The following is a 16,531-nucleotide window of genomic DNA, read 5'->3' on the forward strand; positions in this document are numbered from 1 at the left end:
CCTGGTTCACCCAAGAGAGCCCGTTATCCCAGCATGAATATTCATAGCACTTCTGTTCACTCCCAGTGGTGTCCCATTTTCTCAATACATTATAGTTACTGTTCGGGAAAAACTCTCAAACCGGTTTTCCTCTGTTGTCACACCACAACAATCAACACAGAAGACTTCTGTATTTCCTGAGGATTCCTTTCCACCAGCAAGCAAGCAATCACTTCTGCAGCAGATACCAACTGGGTGTCCTCCAATTCAGTTCTGTCACTGTCTACCTGAAGATGGTGTCAGATCCTGCCATTTTGGGACCCAGAACCCAAGAATCATGCTTCCCTCCTTAGATGCCAGTCACAAGTCCAGCCCTCCAGAACTTCTCACTGACCAGCTTTGAGTTGGGGTTCCCAAGACTTCCTCTTTAGGTTTGATTGGTTTACTGAAGCACCTCACAGAACTCGGGGAAACACATTTACCGGTTTATTAAAAGGATATTACAAAGTATACAGATGAAGAGATGATACACAGGGCGAGGTATGGGGGATGAGGCGCCAGAGCTTCCATGCTCTCCCTGGACATGCCACCTCCCAGGAACCTTCATGTGATATGGAAACTCTACGAACCCAGGCCACTTGGGTTTTTATGGAGGCTTCATTATATAAGCATGATTGATTAAGTCATTGGCCATTGGTGATCAACTTAACCTTCAGCTTCTCTCCCCTCTCAGGAGGTTGGTGGTGGAGCTAAGTCCCAACCCTCTAATCATGCCTCTGTCTGTGGTGACCAGCCCCACCCTGAAGCTGTCAGTCTGTTAGTGCAGGTAGCTAGACAGACATGAGCAGGGCAGGAGACCCCCTCACCCCTGCCAAGGAATGTCAGGCAACCATCAGGTGATTGGTCGGGAGGAGGACGAGGAATCTCACATACAAATTTTCCTCCATTTCTCAAATCACTTCCATGCCCTTGCCAATATGCATCCAGACCTTTAAGGTCATATTTGAAGGGAAAGAAGTCCATTCCATTGTGCAGCTGGCTGAGCTGGTATAGACACAGGCTTCTCATCTACTTTAAGAAAAATGGGAAATGAGATGATAAAAAAAGAGATACTCACTTTGTTGCTAGAATGCGCTGAGAGAGTCACTATGAGTTCGTAGATACAAGGATATAGGCTGGCCCAAGGCCACAGGCTCAAGAGACAAAAGTACCCACAGGACAGAAATGAAGGCTGGTCCCAGGCTACAGGCACAGAATAGATTACCCTAGAGCAGAGATGAAGGCAAGGTTAGGGGTACCCATAAGATCAATTCATTCTGAAACTCCAAGGATGAATAAGGGGCCCCCTATTCACTCCGGTGTCTCCTCTCTTCTCAAATGGATAATCATGATGAGATGGGAGCAAGGTTAAGGGTACCAGGTAAGACCGGTTCACTCTGGAGCCCCAAGGATGAATGGGAGATACCCTGTTCAGGAAAGGATAATAGGGAAATAAGAGAGGACACTTTCTTTTTCCCTTTTTTTTCCTCCTCTATTTTCTCTTCACAGATGGATAATCATGTATTCATACCATGGGACATGCCCCTCGGATGCATCCTCAAGAAGTGAGGAAAGTTTGAACCCCAAACGCTAAAAAGGAAAAGGCTAATATTTTTCTGTAACACAGCCTGGGTTGAATAAAAGCTCCAGGACCAGTAATGTTGGCCAGAAAACAGAAGCATAAATTTTAATACAATCCATCAACTAGATTTGTTGTTTTGCTATCAACAGGGAAAATGAACAGAAATCCTTTATGTACAGGCCTTTGTGACCCTAAGAAACAACCATGGCCTTTGTCAGGCTTGTAAAATGGATCCAGTGATGATAGCGGCCATTGTCAGGTAGCTCCCTCCAGTTGGTTTGGGAGGCCTCTTATTGGGTTTACCCAGGGCTCAAGCCCCAGAGAAACCAAGGGCAGAGGTTGGGTCAAACCCCACTGCCCCTTCTACCCTTTACACCCAAGTCTCCCAGCCCTGGAGCCTTCCTCTTTCTATCCAGGGCCACCCTCTGGACACCACCCCCTTAAGTTATGCCCCCTTCAAGAGGTTAGCAGCCCAGTGGACCCACTAGAGTCCAGACTCCATTCACTATGCAAGACCTGAGCCAGATTAAGATGGAAGTAGGAAGTTTATGGAAGACCCTGAAAAATACATCAAAGAGTTCCGTAAACTGGGCTAAACATTTGAACTCACCTGGAGGGCCCTCTTAGTCATACTATGGCAAACTCTGTCTAAGGGAGAATATGACTCCATTACAGAGGTGACCCAGCAATTTATAAGTGCAATGCACATGACTGACTCTGGTGGCAGCACTGTGGGGGCCACCACAGTTCCCTAGGTTGACCCTAATTAGGGTTACCATACCCAGGGGGGTATATGGGCAAGGAACCACATGTTTCTCTGTCTGGTAGAAGGAATGAAAGCTAGCAAAACAGAGCCTATGAACTATAATAAATTGGCCTTAATAGATCAAAGCTCTCTTGAAAACCCCTAGAGAGGCTACAAGAGGCCCTAATGAAACATACTAACCTGGACCCAGACACACCAGAAAGACAACTGACCCTAAAGGACCATTTCCTAACTCAGGCAGCCCCAGATATTCAGAGGAAACTCCAAAAGCTAGCATTGGTACCCAACACCCCGGGCCTGACATTTTCAATATAGCTTCCTCAATCTTCTACAACCAAAACCAGGAGAAAGAGGAAAGAGCTCAGGAAAAGGGAGGCAAAAGGAAAAGTGGCAGCTCCAACTCTTGGCTGCACTACAAGTCTGCCAGCCCCCTCCAGGTTGCCCTCAGATTACCCTCTCAGGTAACTGCCATCAGCACAGGAGGGCAGGCCACTGGCAGGCAAACTGCCCCAATGAGACTGATGGAAAAAAGCTCCGCATGGCTTGCCCCTACTGCCACAAGTTTGGCCACTGGAAATGGGACTGCCCTGAGGACCGAAGGGACTCTGGGACAGAATCCCAACCCCTAATGGTCTTGAGCTGAAGGAGCCCTACACAGCAGCCAGCTCCCAGACTGAACATCACTGTTGAAGGGACAGACCCAAGGGCTGCTTTGGTCATGGCAGGTAGGACTATAAGTTTTCTTTTGGACATGGGAGCAACCTGCTCAATGCTTACCTCTTTTCCTGGGCAATTATCCTCCAAATACTCCCTGGTGCTGGGGCTAAATGGGGTGCCTATAACCTGAAGATTTATTCCTCCTCTGTGGTACCTGTGGGGGAGACTGTCTTTTCTCATTCAATTTTAGTGATGCCAGAATGTCCTATGCCCCTTTTGGGTAGAGATAGTTTATTTAGACTAGGGGCTTAGTTAACCTTTCCTCCAAGGCAACACCTCCTTTTCCAAATGCAATCTTATGCCTCAAGGAAACCACACACAGGATGAACTGCTGACAGACCTTTCCATTAATCCAGAGGTCTGGGCCACAGGAATATATGGAAAGGCCATAATGGCAATGCCCGTAGTAATTCACCTCAAGGATCTTTCTTGCTATTCTTTTCTTTTTTTTTTTTTTAAACTTTAAATATTTCCTTTTTATTTAGCTTTGGAGTACATCTTGGATATATGACACTTAAGCACATACCACCCAGATCCTTATTTCCTCTGACGGTTTTATCATAATAATTGCTCTGAGAGACTTTTCCAATGAAGTCTTAGAGTTACCACATCTCCGCTTATACTTTTCACCACTGAAAGATAGCTTTCTCCATATTCAATTTTAAAAACTCTTCTTTTTTTAATTTTTTTTTACTGTAACTTTATTTATTTATTTATTTATTTATTTATAATTTATTTATTATTATTATACTTTAAGTTGTAGGGTACATGTGCATAACGTGCAGGTTTGTTACATATGTATACTTGTGCCATGTTGCTGTGCTGCACCCATCAACTAGTCATTTACATCAGGTATAACTCCCAATGCAATCCCTCCCCCCTCCCCCCTCCCCATGATAGGCCCCGGTGTGTGATGTTCCCCTTCCTGAGTCCGAGTGATCTCATTGTTCAGTTCCCACCTATGAGTGAGAACATGCGGTGTTTGGTTTTCTGTTCTTGTGATAGTTTGCTAAGAATGATGGATTCCAGCTGCATCCAAGTCCCTACAAAGGACTCAAACTCATCCTTTTTTATGGCTGCATAGTATTCCATGGTGTATATGTGCCACATTTTCTTAATCCAATCTGTCACTGATGGACATTTGGGTTGATTTCAAGTCTTTGCTATTGTGAATAGTGCTGCAATAAACATACGTGTTCTTATAGAAGGCAGCTGGCCAAAGAGGGACTTTGGCTCCTAATTGAAAAATTTCTGTAACATGAATTATTAATAACTGATAACTTGCCCTGTAACACTTGCATCTTACCTGTTAAGAAGAGCAATGAGACCAGATGCAGTGGTTCACACCTATAATCCTAGCACTTTGGGAGGCTGAGCCAGGCAGATCACTTGAGGTCAGGAGTTTGAGACCAGCCTGGCCAATGTGGAAAAACCCCGTCTCTACTAAAAATACAAAAAAAAAAAAAAAAAAGAAAAAGAAAATAGCCAGGCATGGTGATGCATGCCTAAATCCCAGCTACTCGGGAGGCTGAGGCAGGAGAATCACTTGAACCTGGGAGGCAGAGGTTGCAGTGAGCCAAGATTGCGCCATTGCACTCCAGCCTGGGCAATAAGAGCAAAACTCCGTCTCAAAAAAAAAAAAAGAGCAATGACAAATACAGGTTAGTCCAGGACCTGCAAATCATAAATGAGGCAGTAGTCCCAATGGCCCCCAACCCATATGTATTAATAATTCTAGGAGAAGTACTTCCAGATCTCAGTTGTTTTCAGTCTTAGATCTCAAAGACTCTTTTGTATCTCCCTAGACTCATCTTCCCAATTTTATTTGCATTTGAGTAGGAGAATGAGAAAGCAAGGCATCAACAGCTCACCTGGAGAGTGCTTCCACGAGGTTTCACAGATAGTTCCCACTTGTTTGGGGAAGCCTTGGCTAGAGATTTGCAGGACCTGACTCTTGAGGTGGGCACATGGCTCCTACAGCATATGGATGACCTGTTAATCTGCTCCCCTGCAAGGCAGCTGGGAATCCAACATCTAGTCCAGACACTAAATTTACTGGCAGACAGAGGGTACAAGGTGTCCAAGGCTAAGACACAGCTTCTAAGACAAGAGGCCCAATACTTGGGGATAATCCTGACCACTGGAGAACATAAGTTCTCCCCAGAACGGATACAGGCCATCCTTAAAATACCTATCCCAGCCACCCAAAAGCAGCATCAGGCCTTTCTAGGTATCACAGGATATTGCAGACTTTGGATACTGGGACATGGTGGGACTTACATCAGGCTCTAAAAGAAGGGACTGATAGGGACCCACTTCTTTGGGTAAAGGATCAGGAGCAAGACTTTATACAGCTAAAAACTGCCCTCTCACAAGCCCCAGACCTTGGGCGACTTACACTAACCAACCCATTTCAACTTTTTGTCACTGAAAGGCAAGGTGTAGCCCTAGGAGTTCTAATTCAAACCATTGAGCCTATCAAATGTCCGGTAGGTTGCTTTTTAAACAACCTAGACCCAGTAGTGCAAATGTGGTCACACTTGTTGCAGTGGCCATCCTACTTGAGGAGGCCCTTAAAATCACCATGGGGCGGTCAGTCTGGCTCCTGACATCCCAGCAAATAGGCTCCTTATTGAACATAAAAGTGTCACAATGGCACACTTATAACAGGCTGCTAAAGTACCAAGTCTTGTTAGAAAATCCACAGGTAACAGTTGAGTGGTATTCCCCCCTTAACCCAACCTCCTTACTGCCACTACAAGGAGACTACAACTCAACACATTTATGTTGTGAGATACTTAACCAAATTTATGCCAGCTGGGAAGACTCAAAGACTCAGCCCCTAGATAATCCGGACGAAATATGGTTTTCAGATGAAAGTAGTTTCGTCTGGAATGGAACTAGATATGCAGGGTACACTATAGTGTCCCTTCACCCAGTTCTGGAGGCTAAAGCTCTGTTCCTGGGGAGCTCAGTGCAACTAGCCAAACTCATCGCACTAACCAGAGCCCTAAAACCAAGGAAAGAAAAAGAATAACTGTGTATACAGATTTTCTGGTGTCTCATGCCCACTTGGCTATCTGAAAGGAAAGGGGGGTACCTAACAGCTTGGGATACTCCTATTAAGTATGGGCCTCAAATCTTAGAGCTCCTAGAGGTTGTTCATTTGCCCTGGGAAGTGGCAGTAGTGCACTGTAAAGGACACCAGAAGGGTTTTGATGAAACTGCATAAAGAAAATGGTTAGCTGACCAAAAAGCTAAAGAGGCAGCTGTCTCAAAAAATACCTTCTTGGGGGCCTTGCTCCCCTCTCCCACCAATGAACTGCCCCCTCTCCAGTGCACTAAGGAAGAAATAGATTGGGTCACCCAACGTGGGTATAAAGAAGAAATCAGTGGTTGGTACAGGTTGGGAGGGTTTCTCTACCTAAAGCCTCCCAAAGAAAGTCATCAAGAGTTTCCACAACTCCTGTCGCCTTGGAAAGGACAGACTAGGGCAAATTTGTAAATGGGTATTAAGCATGGAAGGGACTAAATAAAACTATTCAACAGATTTGTCAAGCCTGCACCTTGTACACCATAAATAATCCCCTGGCAGAGAAGCCCCCTCCATTAATAAGTGCAATCCCAAGGAGAGGCACATACACTGGGGAGGACTGGCAGATGGACTTCACTCAGCTTCCCAAATGCTGCAGGAGCTGAGTGAAACTCAACTCCAGCCCATGAAGCCACCCTGCTCTGACAGCTAGCAAGAGGCCAAGACCCACAGAACAACCACCACTGCCCCTCTGGCAGCAGAAAGCAGTTACAGAAGACTGATCTTCGTCCATTTTCCCAAAGAATTGGGTCTTGCACTCTTGAGCAGGGAAATGTTAGAGTAGGTAGTTAGGCAGACATGAGCAGGGCACGAGGGTCCCTCCTCCCCACCAGGAATGTCAGGCAACTATCCGGTGATGGTCAGGCAGTTGTCAAACTGTCTCTCTAAAATAGTAATTAGTTGCAGCCGGCAACTAGACAGTCCTCCAACAGACAGAAAACACCTGAAGCTGGTGATCAGCGGCTTCCCAGTAAGATCTCAGGAATTGGGGCAAACGGGCTCAAGCATACACACTAAGCGGCAAAATGGTGGAGTTTAACTGGTATATGACCTTCACCTGGGAACACTCAGCTGGTAAGGGAAAAATGTCTCAAGTGAGCCCATGTACAACTTCCTAACACACTGCGCATGCGGCCCCTCCCAAGTGCTGGCAGACCAGTGCACGGAGGACAGGCTGCCCCGAAGGAAAAATCAAAGGAAGAGAGATGCAAAACCCCAGACGCGTGCCAACGTATAAAACCCCAAGTCCAGGGCCGGATGGGGCACTTGGATCTCTCAGGTCACCCACTTGGCCCTCTTCCAAGTGTATTTTACTTCCTTTCACTCCTTCTCTAAAACTTGCCTCTGTTTCACCCTCTGCCTTATGCCCCTCAGTTGAATTCTTTCCTTTGAGGAGGCCAGAATCGAGTAGCTGCAGACCCATACAGATTCGGTGCTACTAACAAGTCAACATTAGCATACAAAAAACATAGCACTTGGAAGATTCCAAGAATTTTAGGAGTTGTATGCCAGGAAATGGGGATGCAGACCAAATATCTATTGCGTAATGTCACAGTCACTCTCTCTGTAAGTCAAGTAGTTCCCTGGGATAGTAAAGACTGTTTCATGAACAATATTAGACCCTGTGGTCAGATAAGTTTTGAAAACGGGACTGGATGAAGACAAAAAACGAAGTCCTATACCACAGGACTCTGGGGAACCTCCAAATGTTTAAAAATGAGCCCCTGGTTGCAACCTTTTCCAGGAAGTCCAGGAAGCAATTGCAGCTGGAGATTTGCCATTTCACAATTGTGAGGCAGTTACAAGATAGTAAGGGATGGGGACTTCAATTCACCTTTGGGCAAAATGTTTCTTTATCTTGGAAAAAAGCACTGAAATGGGCCTCTTTGTGCCCATTTTCTGTTTCATACTTAAAAACAGAGTTTGAAGAATAGAAACTGTTTGGTAATAGAAAAGTTGTATTTGGTTAAATCACAGCTGTTTATCATTCAATAAATATTTATGGAGCACTCCAGGTATTATTCTAGATCAGGGGTTGACAAAATTTATATTAAAGAGCCAGAGGTAAGTATTTTAAACTTTGTGGCTCATATGGTCTCAGTTGCAACTGCTTACATCTGTCATTATGGTGCAAAAGCAGCCATAGACAATACATAGGTAATGGACATGGCCATGTTTCAACATAACTTTATTGACAAAAACCAGCAGCAGGTCAGATATGGCCATTTGCTGACTCCTGGCTTAGATGCCTGGGCTACAGCAGTGGACTGAATGGACAAAAATCTTTGTTCTCATGGAGCTTATATTCTAGAGGAGGGAGATAATAAGCATGATAAAGAGATAATTTAAATGTTAAGTTAGAAGGTGACAGATACTATGGGGGAAAAAGAAACCATAGAAAAGGAATTGCAAGGCTAGGATTGGGGGTTGGGTGGGAAGAAAAAGTCTCTCTTAGAATGTGACATTTTGGCTGAGTATGGTGACTCACACCTGTAATCCTAGCATTTTGGGAGGCCTCGGTGGGAAGATCATTTGAGTTCAGGGGTTCAAGACCAGCCTAGGAAACATAGCAAGACCCTGTCTCTGTTTTTTTTTTTTTTTTTTTTTTTTTAATGTTCAAAAACTAAAAAAAAAAAGAGAGAGAGAGAGAGAAGGTGACATTTTAGCAAACTTGAAGGAGGTGAGTATGGCAATTTTAAAACATGTTCACAAGCATGTCTTTGACATTACTCTCACCCAGAGGTAGTGGTAGTGAGTGGGAGGATTCTATGTCTTCTCCCCTTGAATCTTGGCTGACCTTTGTGAATTGCTTGTAACCTAAAGAATGCAGCAAAAGTGATGCTATGGAACTTCTGAGGCTGGGTGGGAATAGACAGTGCAGTCTCCACCTGGTTCCCTTGGGATTGTTCTCTGTGGGAGCCAGATGCCATGTAAGAAATCTGATTCACTGAGAAATCCCTGCTGGACAGTCCACATCTATAGCCCAGTGGAGCTCCCAGCCGACACCAGTGTCATCTGCCAGCTGTGTGATTGCACCATCTTGAACGTCCTACCCAGTCAAGCCATGAGATGATGGCAGCTTCAGCCGACATCTGACTGCAACTGTGTGAGTGATCCTAGGTGGGAAGTGCCCTGCTGAGCTCTTCCTGTATTCCTGACCCACAAAATCCATGAGCAATACACAAATACAATGATAGCTTTAAGCTGCTAAGTTTCAGGATAATTTGTTAGGCAGAAATGGTATCTGAAATAGAAATCTGCTACAAAAAGCAGACTGGGAAGAGTGAACTGTGTCAGATTGTATTTTCCAAAGATGGTCACAGTATGATTTCCCATCCCATGTGTTTTTCCACAATGTGACCTTGCCACTCCCCCATCAAGAGGCAGAGTCTAATTCCCCTCACCTTGATTCTGAGTCGCTGGCAACTGCTTCCACCAATATGGAATGCAGAAGCGACACTGTGTGTTTTCCAAGGCTGAGTCACGAAAAATGATGCAGTTGGAGCTTTGAACTTTCACATAAGAAGTCTAACTACCCTGAGGCAGTCATGCCACGAGGAAGGCCACATAGTGAGGTGGATACGGAGCAAGCCTTGGGGATAACTGGAGAAATAATTTTAGGCAGAAAGAACAACCAGCGCAAAGGCTCTGAGTCAAGACCTGGGCCTAGTGTGTTTGAGGAGCCACAAGGAGGCCAGTGTGGCCAGAGGAGAAAAGATTGTAGGGGAAGGGAAGAAGCAGGGAGCCAGCTATGAGAGTTGCAGGTGAGTCAGTGTGGTCGGTCACAGAAGAGATGGGGGTGAGAAGTGGTTGGATTAAAAGGCAGAACTGAGAAGACTCGATCATAATATGAACTGGTCATAAACATTGAGAGAAACAAAGGAACCAAAGATGATTCCTAGCTTTTTGGCCAATGGAAGAATTGAATTAGCAAAATCAGAAATAGTGAAGACTGTAGAAGCAGATGTGGGGTTGTATGTAGGGGGCAGGTCAAGAGCTGGGTTTTAGACATAGATTTCAGATGCTGATTAGACATCCAAGTGGAGGTGTCTGGCAGGCAGAAGTTATCACCAGAAAAGGGGTCTTGTCCCAGACCCCAAGAGTGGGTTCTTGGATCTTACACAGGAAACAATTCAGGGCGAGTCACAGAGTATACTGAAGTTAAGTTTATTAGAGGCTACTCAATTACAGAGTAGGGCGTCCTCAGAAAGCAAGAGGAGGAATGCACTACCTTAAATGTAGTGCTGGCTTATATAAGTTATTAAGAATAGTGTACTGTATCACGAAGGCCTGTGATCAGCTTGTGACAGTCTATTAGTATTGTTACTTTCCTGTTACTATTATCTTTAAAGCAAAACCTCTTCTTAAACTAAAAATGCTTTTTGTTCTTAAAGCATTGGGACGTTTCCATAAGTTCTGGGTCTTTATTTAGTTAACACTATTAACTAATTCCCTCAACCACGAACATCTTGTGACCAAGGGTGCCCAGCTCCCTGGAAATGTAACTCAGCAGGTTTGGCTTTATCCTGGCTTTATTAAAGATGGAATCACTCTGGTTAGGACGCCTCGGACCAAGCTGCATGAGTCCACATGCAGGGGAGAAGTTTGAGCTGCTGCAGATATAAATGTGGGTGTCATCAACATACAGTTGGTTTAAAGCAATGACTTTCAGTTTGATCTCAGATCCCTTTAAAAAATTGTTTTTATTGGCCCGGCGCGGTGGCTCACATCTGTAATCCCAGCAATTTGGGAGGCTGAGGCGGGCGGATCATGAGGTCAGGAGATGGAGACCATCCTGGCTAACACGGTGAAAACCTGTCTCTACTAAAAATGCAAAAAATTAGCCAGGAGTGGAGGTGGGCGCCTGTAGTCCCAGCTACTCGGGAGGCTGAGGCAGGAGAATAGTGTGAGCCCAGGAGGCAGAGCTTGCAGTTAGCCAAGATCGTGCCACTGCGCTCCAGACTGGGCAACAGAGCGAGACTCTGTCTCAAAGAAAAAAAAAATTGTTTTTATCATAGTAAAAACATCTAACATTAAATTTATTATCTAACAAAATAAATGTATCATCTTAATCATTTTTAAGTGTACAGTTCAGTAATGTTGAGTATATTCACATTATTGTACAACAGATCTCTAGAACGTTTTCATCTTGCAACACTGAAACTCAATACTCATTAGACACTGCCTCCCCTCCCCCAAGCCCTGGGTAACCACCTTACTACTTTCTGTTTCTATGATTTTAACTACTTTATCATGAAGGAAATGAAAATACTTTGAAATCATCTTTGCAAAAATTATAACAGTGAGAAAATTATGACAGTGAAAGAGATCTAACCTAACTGATCCATCTTGCTTCTAACCTTCAAAGCTGCCCTTGTTCATTCCTGGGCATAGGTCAAGCTAACTTTGGAAGGAATTTAGTTTATAGTTTAACTTTGAAACAAAGATAGTAATAGCTCCTCCCCAGAACAAATCCCCTCCTTGCCTGGGGGTCAAACTGCTTTTGTAAAACTCACAAATTAGCCACAAGATTAGCAATTATAACTCAGGGATCACGAGGCCAGAGGCCACAAGATCACTAACCTCCGATTGCTAATGTGGGTAACATTACTATTGTAAAACCTAAGATTAGTGTTTGAGGTATTTTTCAGACCCTGCATTCAAGTGGATCAGGGTGCCACCTGGAACAGTAAACTGACCCATTGGGTCTCTGGCCCCTATCCAGAAACTGACTCAGTGCAAGAGGAAAGTTTTGACTCCCTGTGATTTTATCCCTTACCCAACCAATCAGTATTTTCCCTTCCTAGCTTTCCTGCCCACCAAACTATCTTTAAAAACCCTAGCCTCGGCTGAGTGCAGCGGCTCATGCCTCTAATCCCAGCACTTTGGGAGGCAGAGGCAGGCGGATCATGAGGTCAGGAGTTCAAGACCAGCCTGGCCAATATGGTGAAACCCCGTCTTTACTAAAAATACAAAAAGTAGCTGGGTGTGGTGGCACGTGCCTGTAGTCCCAGCTACTCGGGAGGCTGAGCAGAAGAATCACTTGAACCTGGGAGGTGGAGGTTGCAGTGAGCCGAGATCGCGCCACTGCACTCTGGCCTAGGTGACAGAGTGAGACTCTGTCTCAAGAAAACAAAAAACAAAAACCCTAGCCTCTAAATTTGCAGAAAGGTTGATTTGAGTAACAACAAAACTCTTGTCTCCTGTTTAGCTGGCTCTATATGGATTAAACTCTTTCTCTACTGCAATTTCTTTATCTTGATAAATTTGCTCTATCTTGGCAGTGGGCAAGAATAACACATTGGGCAGTTACAATTTTACTCCAAAAATATATTTCTTTGACGTATTTTGAAACGGCTGCCACTTGGCCATCCTGAGAGAAGTGGCTTTGCAAAGCTGTCTTAAGGGGGGAAAATTTGCATCTGTAGAGACTCTTCATTAATGCATCCATGCCCCTTCCCCTTTCTATGCCTTTCCCCAGACCCAGGAGAGATTGAGAGTCTGACACCTTTAACAATCTGAAAAGAAACATTTATTATCTGATATGGTTTGGCTGTGTCCCCACCCAAATCTCATCTTGAATTGTAGTTCCCATAATCCCCCTGTGTCGTAGGAAGGACCCAGTGGGAGGAAATTGAATCATGGGAGCAGTTACCCCCATGCTGTTCTCATGATAGTGAGTGAGTTCTCATGACATCTGATGGGTTTTTTTTTTTTTTTTTTTTTTGAGATAGAGTCTCACTGTGTTGCCCAGGTTGGAGTGCAGTGGCACCATCTCCGCTCATGGCAAGCTCCGCCTCCCAGGTTCACACCATTCTCCTGCCTCAGCCTCCCAAGTAGCTGGGACTACAGGTGCCCACCACCACGCCTGGCTAATTTTTTGTATTTTTAGTAGAGGTGGGGTTTCACCGTGTTAGCCAGGATGGTCTCAATCTCCTGGCCTCATGATCCACCCACCCCAGCCTCCCAAAGTGCTGGGATTACAGGCGTGAGCCACCACGCCCTACCGAGATATGATGGTTTTGTAAGTGTCTGGCATTTCCCCTACTGGCACTCATTCTCTCTCCTGTTACCCTGTGAAGAGGTGCCTTCTGCCATGATTGTAAGTTTCTTGAGGCCTCCCCAGCTATGTTGAACTGTGAGCCAATTAAAACTCTTTTCTTTATAGATTACCCAGTTTTGGGTATTTCTCCATAGCAGTGTGACAATGGACTAATACAGTAAATTGATACCAAAGCAATGGGATGCTACTATAAGGATACCTGAAACTGTGGAAGTGACTTTGGAAACTAGGTAACAGGCAGAGTTTGGGACAGTTTGGAGGGCTCAGAAGAAGACAGGAAGATGTGGGAAAGTTTGGAACTTCCTAGACACTTGTCAAATGCCTTTGACCAAAATGCTGATAGTGATACAGACAATGAAGTCCAGGCTGAGGCAGTCTCAGATGGAGATGAGGAAGTTGTTGGGAACTGGAATAAAGGTGACTCTTGCTATGATTTAGCAAAGAGATTGGTGGCATTTTGCCCCTGCCCTAGAGGTCTGTGGAACTTTGAGCTTGAGAGTTATGATTTAGGGCATCTGGTAAAAGAAATTTCTAAGCAGCAAAGCATTCAAGAGGTGACTTGGATTCTCTTAAAAGCATTCAGTTTTATGCATTCACAAATATATGGTTTAGAATTGGAACTTATGTTTAAAAGGGAAGCAAAGCATAAAAGTTTGGAAAATTTGTAGCCTGATGATGTGATAGAATAGCAAACCTATTTTCTGAGGAGAAATTCAGGCCTGCTGCAGAAATTTGCATAAGTAATGAGGAGCCAAATTTTAATTGCCAAGACAATGGAGAAAATGTCTCCAGGGCATGTCAGAGGTCTTCATGGTACCCCTTCCCATCACAGATCTGGAGGCCTAGGAGGAAAAAATGGTTCAGTGGGCTGGGCCCAGGGCCCTGCTGCTTTGAGCAGTCTTGGAACTTGGTGCCCTGCATCCCAGCCATGGCTAAAAGGGGCCAATATACAGCTCAGGCCATTGCTCCAGAGGGCACAAGCCCCAAACCTTCAAAGTTTACTTGTGGTGTTGGGCCTGTGGGTGCACAGAAGTCAAGGATTGAGTTTTGGGACCCTCTGCCTAGATTTCAGAGGATGTATGGAAAAACGCTTATGTTCAGGCAGAAGTCTGCTGCACAGGCAGAACCCTCATTGAGAACCTCTGCTAAGGCAGCATGGAAGAGAAATGTAGGGTTGGAGCCCCCACATAGCATCACCACTGGGGAACTGACTAGTGGAGCTGTGAGAAGAGGGTCACCACCCTCCAGAACCCAGAATGGTAGACTCACCGACAGCTTGCATTGTGCACCCGGAAAAGCTGCAGGCACTCAATGCCAGCCAGTGAAAGCAGCTGGGAGAGGGGCTGTACCCTGCAAAACTACAGGGGTGGAGCTGCCCAAGGCCATGGGAGCCCACTTGTTGCATCAGCATGACCTGGATATAAGACATTTAGTCAAAGGAGATCCTTTTGGAACTTTAAGGTTTAATGACTGCCTTATTGGATTTTGGACTTGCATGGGGCCTATAGCCCCTTTGTTTGGGCCAATTTCTCCCATTTAAAATGGGTGCATTTACCCAATGCCTGTATCCCCATTGTATCTAAGACATTAACTAACTTGCTTTCGATTTTACAGGTTCATGGGCAGAAAGCACTTGTCTTGTCTCAGATGAGACTTTGGACTTGAACTTTTGGGTTAATGCTGGAATGAACTAAGACTTTGGGGTAATGTTGGAAAGGCATAATTGTGTTTTGAAATGTGAGGACATGAAATTTGGGAGGTGCCAGGATGGAATGCTGTGGTTTGGTTGTGTTCCTACCCAAATCTCATCTTGAATTGTAGTTCCCATAACCTCCATGTGTCATGGGAAGGACCTGGTGGGAGGTAATTGAATCATGGGGGCAGTTTCTCCCATCCTGTTCTTCTGATAGTGAGTGAGTTCTCATGAGATCTGATGGTTTTATAAGCATCTGTCATTTTCCCTGCTGGCACTCATTCTCTATCCTGCTGCCCTGTGAAGAGATGCCTTCCACTATGTTGTAAATTTCCTGAGGCTTCCCCCACCATGCTGAACTGTGAGTCAATTAATCTTTTCTTTATAAATCACACAGTGTTGGATATTTTTTCATAGCAGAGTGAGAACAGACTAATATACTGTCTATTCTTTCTGAGGGAGGCTTCACTTACATAACAAGGCCACCTTTGCTAGCCAAGCCTCTTCTTTCCCTCCAATAGCCTGTTTTACCAGAACCTAAGCTCTCATTTTTCTGTAACCTCAAAAATAGTATAAAAGTTTCTGTAACTCACTGGGAAGTTGGATCTTCATTCTTAAGGCTCTTGTGTATGTGTGTTAAATAAATCTGTATGCCTTTTCTCTTATTAATCAATGTGCCTCATGTCAGTGATTTCTAGTGAACCTTTAAGGAGCTAGAGGCCTATTGTCTCCACAATGTGTTTTATATTGTAATCAGTAAAAGGGTTCAGCTGCCCACCACTTGCAGAAATAAGTTGAAATAGTAACAAGTTGTGATAAAAAAAAAAAGAGAGAGAGAGAACAAGATTTTTATGTGCTAGCAAGGGGAAGAGCAGAAAGCAATTTCACTCTTCAGTTTGTGGAGGGAATGCAGGAGTTTTTAAAGAAAGGGCTTAGAATGCACAAGAGGCATGTTGGGGGTGGGTACTAGGAGGTGTTAAGTGGTGCAACTTACTCCAGTGGATCATCTCGAATTATTATTCCATTTGGCGAAGGAGCTGGTACCATTGTGGATCCTACCAGGTTATAAATGAACTGCAGTTAATCCTGTAGTCATTTTTTAGCTCTGAGTGGGTGCCTTAAAGCAACCTTTTGTTGGAGAGATAATTCAGGAGATGTTTGATCCCTATCAGGATCTGACCCCTGAAGGTTCTAAGGAAATATATGACCAGATAAGTGAGTACAGTGTGAGTATGGTGTTAAGCAACACGCATCTAGGTAAATAAATGTGCACAAGGCATGGGAGCACAGTATGGGGGGAAAAAAAAGGAACTAGAGAGTCACAGCACATCCCAAGGCTGTATTTCAAGAAGAAGGGAAACACATATGCAGTTTGTCTCAAAATTGTATCTTGAGTTTGGTGGGGAAGAAGGAAAGGAGAAAATAAAAAACGTTTTAAAACAGTTTGAGGCTAAGCTGCTAAGCTGCTTTGTTACAATATGAGTAGATTCACATAGTATTTGACCTTTTGTGACTATGACTTATTTTTCTTAGTATAATGCCTGATGTCCTTGAGGTTCATTCAGATGTAGCATGTGACAGGATTTTCTTCTTTTTCA

The sequence above is a fragment of the Macaca thibetana genome, chromosome 2 (genome assembly GCF_024542745.1).
Source record: "Macaca thibetana thibetana isolate TM-01 chromosome 2, ASM2454274v1, whole genome shotgun sequence".
Lineage (NCBI taxonomy): Eukaryota > Metazoa > Chordata > Mammalia > Primates > Cercopithecidae > Macaca > Macaca thibetana.